We start from the raw sequence: 5,651 nt of genomic DNA, 5'->3' as shown, positions 1-5,651 counted from the left end.
CCCATAAGGTTGAAAAACATCTATATAGTCTGAAAATCATCACACCAATTTGCCTTCACTGATGATCAGCTTATGGTATGAAAGGGAAACAGAGAAGTCAAACAACTGCATTGGCTCACTCCTCCACGATGCAAAAGTAGAAACACTGGATACCATTCTTAAAAACAATGATAGTCATAATCTTTGTGTTCCTTCTTTACTTGATATTGTAAACTGCTTCTAAGTTAATATATTGTGAAATATTTTCACATCAATAAGCACATTGCTTTAAAAGATTGAATAGTGCCCACTGTATATAATATCACAAGTGACTTACAAATCCAATATCGATGGGCATCTTGCTATTTTCAGTTTTTCCGAAATGATCAATAACTGGGTGATCTGATAGTCTTTGCCAGCAGATAATAATTGATCGGGTGATTATGAACTTCTGTTAATTTTCTATAACTTGTCTTCTAAAAACTGCCTACATATCTAAAGTCTACATTTCTTTGATTGCCAATGTAATGTATCTTCATCAAAAATATGTTATGTGGGTTTAAATGAGACTTGGCCACTAAAACTCCAAGGATTGAAAACAACAGGTTTTAGTCCAGCTTTGAAATGGGTGCTTGAGAGTGTGAAAACAATTTTTGAGATCCTTGCTTTATCACACATCTTGAACATGTTTCTGAAACAGAAGCATGAGCAAGCAAGCAGACAGCACCATTTTTAAGGAGAATTTTCAGGCTACTGTGGGTACTCTTTGGTGAAAGAAAGCCGAAGATTGTGTGCTTCACAAACTCTTCTGACATCTTGATGTGCATTCTCTAGCATGGGGCGCATAGAGAGAGATGCCTATCTACTCCTGCCTGGAAGTTATAGAGGAACATTATATTTTCCAGTTATAGTGTTTTCAGGAGAGAGAGAGAGAGAGAGAGAGAGAGAGAGAGAGAGAGAGAGACCTCTCAATGGCATGGCAGGGCAACATGCTCCATTGTGGGCCCAGTGAACCCCAGGGGTCTTAGATGTGTCATCTAGTATGGAGTAGGAGATTCTAGTAGAGACAGATGCTGGCAGCGGAGTGTCCTTTAGAAACCAGGGTGATGAGGAGAGTTAGCCTGAAGGCTGCAAGAGAAGGCAGTGCTGGGTGAGGAAGCTGCAGGTTGGCCCCAGATGGAAGGAGCCTGGCCCTCGATGGAGTGCAGCTACCACATCAGATCCACACCACCCACTCAGGATTACATGAGACAACTTGCCCTCTAGTTTAATCTATTGAAATTTGGAATTTTTGCTACTTGTAGCTAAACTTTGTATCAACTATTTTATCAGTAGGAAAGGAAAAATTGAGAAAGCCATGAACTTTTACAGACCAATTTCATGTCTGACCATGATATAAATTTTTCCCTATGTTGAGAAGTGAACCCAGGGCCTCATGAATATTAAACAAATAACCTTCCAATGAACTGCGCACCAAGTTTCGACACAAACTTTAAAAATAAAGAGCTGGATAAACAATTCTTTAAATCACCATACTAAAAACACACTATGTATTACATTTTGTAGGAGTGTAAGTGTGGCTTAAAGTTTAGGAATCTGTGTATACTATATTTCCATGTTATCAGGCTAATAAAGCAAATGTAATATAAAAAAAAGTCTAGTGACTACAACATATGCCAAATCTGAGAACCAACGGTGTAAAAATTACAACACTGATAACATTAAGTGTAGAAACATTAGATATATTCTCATTAAAATCAGCAGCAGGGTATGACTGCTGTCATCTCTGGAGGTCCGTATCTCTGAAGAAGAGAGAGGAAGAGGAGGAGGAGGAAGAGGAAGAGAAGGAGATGAAGAGGAAGAAGAGGAGGTAAAGGAGGTGGAAGAGGAGAAAGTAGAAGTGGAGGAGGAGGAGGAAGAGGTGGAGGAAGTGGAGAGGAGGAGGAAAAGAAGGAAGAAGTGAAAAGGTGTGAGAATTAGGAAGAAAGGGACAAATTTGCCTAGATGTGTAGGTCATTTAATTATGTAGAAATCCAAGATTATATTTACATAAACCATGAAAATTTATGAGATTGTTCAGCAAGGTGTTTGGATATAATTCCCAGTAGCTGTAATAATCTATTAGAAACTGTATTAGAAATAGCAGGACTTGGTGGTTTATACCTGTAATGCATCACTTGAGAGGCTGAAGCAGGAAGATTTCTGTGAGTTCAAAGCTGGTTTAGGCTAGAAAATGAGACCCTATCTCAAGAACCAAGAATAAAATGAAAGTGTACTAGAAATGAAAAATTTTCACAAGAGTTTTTCAAAGGGCCTTTCGTGTTAAGCCTCATGAAAACTGCTACTATAGAAACTCCTTAAAATATAAACATATACAATATAAAAAGAGTTTATATGGAGTTATCCTATAATGGGGAGGCAATGCCCCTACCAGTTATCACAGACTAGAACATAAAAAGCCCAGTGCTAGGAATGGGCTGCCTCTTCTGGAGTCGTTAACCTGGGGGTGGGGGTGGGGGTTCCCATAGATCCTTAAACAATACTGGCTATTACCATTGCTTTTTGTTACCTGTCAGAACTTGTTTGAAAGACCCTATTGCTGAAGACACTATATAAGTGAATTATAGAACAAATAGAAATCAAGCTGGTACTGACCTTGATGTGTCATCTCTACTGGTTAGCTTTCATAGTGCTGGAAGGTGCTCTGAATGTAACCAGAAGAGAAAGTAACCATCAACCTTACCCAGCTGAGCTACAATAACAACTGACCTGGCAAGATATGCCCACTGGTGCATTAGTGGCATGGATGTTATGGGAATAATGAACCACTTTCTGATTGGATTTCAGGCCCATTTCACAAGATGGAGTCCATGCTGGCATGTTATCAGGGTGAAAAACCTGTTGCTACATTGTACACAGGCCATAGAGGAGAGTCTACTACTATTATTCTGCTAAATAGACATAGTATTAAACCAATTCCCAATAACATTGTTATACCAATAGATTAGTGTATCTCTGAACTCTCACAAGAGAAACTTCTTTTTGCAGCAGATGGCAAGCAGTTAACACAGAGACCCACAACTGTTCAATGCGCAGTGAATAAGAAACTGTGGAGTGCTCAACCCTAAAAGGGACACCTGCATCATATCCTCTCCTCCCAAGGCTCAGGAAGCATCATAGTAGAATGGGCAGAAAGATTGTAAAAGCCAGAGGTGGTGGATGAACACAGGGAAACCATGTGTTCTGGACACAACAGGGCAGTTGTACATATGACCAACAGCATCACGGACCAGACAAAAAATCAGCATGGATGGAAGAGGTCGGCAAGAAGCCCCAGCCCTGGTTGAGGAACTGTTGGCAATCTGTGGCTGCTGGGGGTGGGGGGGAGAGAGAGGGGAGAGAGAGAGAGAGAGAGAGAGAGAGAGAGAGAGAGAGAGAAAGAGAGAGAGAGAGAGAGTCAGTTTTCTTTAAGCGTATGACACTGGGTAGGTTGACCAAGCTCCAGGGGATGGATCCATACCCAAGAGCATTTGGGGAACACAAATTAGACTCAATAGGCTTTTAGAAAAGTAACAGTGTGGACTTTCCAACACAGCTGTAAATGGGGAGACACCCACTCTTCTGTAAATAAACCCCCAACTTATGCTTTGCTAGTGAGCCCAATAAACCCCTTAGAATTTTCCAAAACAAACAAACAAAAAACAGTGCTAATGGAAACCTTCATTAATCCACCAAAGTTGACCCCATGTTGGCAAATCCTTTGGTTTTTGATTTCTTATTCCTATTTTTCCATATGTATTTTTATGTAACCTGCTTTAAGTTATTTCTGGAAAAATATGTTAAAAAATTGCCTCTTTTTGGAATTAAAAAAAAAAGTAACAGAGGACATGAAGTCAGGGGGTGGTGGTATAGTGAGATGGAGGTGGAGGTCGGGGTGGGGGTCTGATCTACATACATAATGTGAAATTCCCAAAGAATCAATAAAAATAATTTTAAATAAAGAAAAATTTCTTCTTTCAAGAATTCTTTATTTAGTTCCATAGTCCATTTTTTATTGTTTCCTCTCTCTCTCTCTCTCTCTCTCTCTCTCTCTCTCTTTCTCTCTCTTTGGTCTTTTGAGATAGGGTCTCCCTGTAGCCCCACATGGCCTGGAGCTCACTAGGTAGACCAGGTTGGCCTTGAACTCACAGAGATCCACCTGTCTCTGCCTCCCGAGTGCTGGGATTAAAGGCATGTGCCACCACACCTGACCGATTGATCCTTCTCTTAATGTTTAGTTTAAAAAAATTCTTTGTATATTCTTTGTATATTTGAGATTAATCCTCTGTCAAGTGTATAGCTGGCAAAGGTTTCCTCCCCTTCTGTAGACTGCCTCTTCACACAGTTGACAGTTTCCTTGGCTATTCAAAAAGATTTTAAATTCAGGAGGTTCCAGTTTGTCAATTGTTGGCTTTATTTCCCAAGTAACCAGTTGCTACTTAGTATACTGTGTCTTTAATGTGCTCCCTCCTTTTCCTGCTAGCAGTTTCAAAGTTTCATGTTTTGTGCTGAGCTTCTTGATTCATTTGGAGTTGATTTTTGTGCAGGATGTAGATAAGGTTCTAGTTTCATCCTTGTGCACGTGGACATCCAGTTTTCTTCTACTCGTTGAAGAGTCTGTCTTTTTTTCCTACTATGTATTTTGAACTCTTTGTAAAAATCAGGTGGCTGTAGTCGCATGGGCTTATGGCACCCCCACCTTACTACAGCACCCCTGACTTCATGTCCTCTGTTATTCTTTAAGTAATTTTTTTTGGTCCTTTTGAGATAGGGTCTCTCTGTAGCCCCAGCTGGCCTGGAACTAGACCAGGTTGGCCTTGAACCCACAGAGATCTGCCTACCTCTGCCTCCCAAGTGCTGGGATTAAAGGTGTGTACCACCTAGCTATGTTTTTAAGGGCCTATTAAGTCTAGTTTGTGTTCCCCAAATGCTCTTTTGTGTGGCTTCATCCCTTAGAGCCTGGTCAAGCTACCTGGTGGCATACCCTTAAAGCCCATGTGTGTAGTTTACTCGACTTTTGTTCAGCTCTTCGGTTCTATCCATTGATCTGTCTGTTTTTGTGCCAATTTCATGCTGTTTTGCTACTATGACATTGTAGCATAGCCTGAAATAAGTATGGTAATACCTCCATCACCATTCTTTTTGCTCAAATTGTTTTGGTTATGCATAGAATGCACATGATTGATAAAGAAATAGCTTGCAGTTTATAAATAACTCCAACAAATCAGCCAAGATGAAAAAATTTCAATAGAGACATGATAAAATTTATGAAGGACCAGTTCCATAGAAGAGACAAGCAGATGGTCATTAAACCAAAAGAATTGCTCAACTTCAATGGTAATCAAGGAAATGCAAAACACAACAAAAATATATCATTTTATCCTTGGTGGTTTGAATGAGAGTGTCCCTCATAGGTTCCAAGTATTCAGATATTTTGTTCCCCCCGGTTAGTGGTACTGTTTTGAGGGGGACTGTCCTAGTTTGTTTCTTCATTGCTGTGACATAACACTCTAATCAATACCAACTTGGGGAGGAAAGGGTTTATTTAACTTACATCTTCCAGGTCATAGTTCATCAGGGAGCCCAAGGTAGGAACTCGGGGCAGGAACCTGGAGACAGGAGCTGAAGCACAG

Source organism: Nannospalax galili, unplaced genomic scaffold (genome assembly GCF_000622305.1).
Source record: "Nannospalax galili isolate Female #2095 unplaced genomic scaffold, S.galili_v1.0 scaffold158, whole genome shotgun sequence".
Classification (NCBI taxonomy): domain Eukaryota; kingdom Metazoa; phylum Chordata; class Mammalia; order Rodentia; family Spalacidae; genus Nannospalax; species Nannospalax galili.
Note: the sequence above shows the minus strand (reverse complement) of the source record.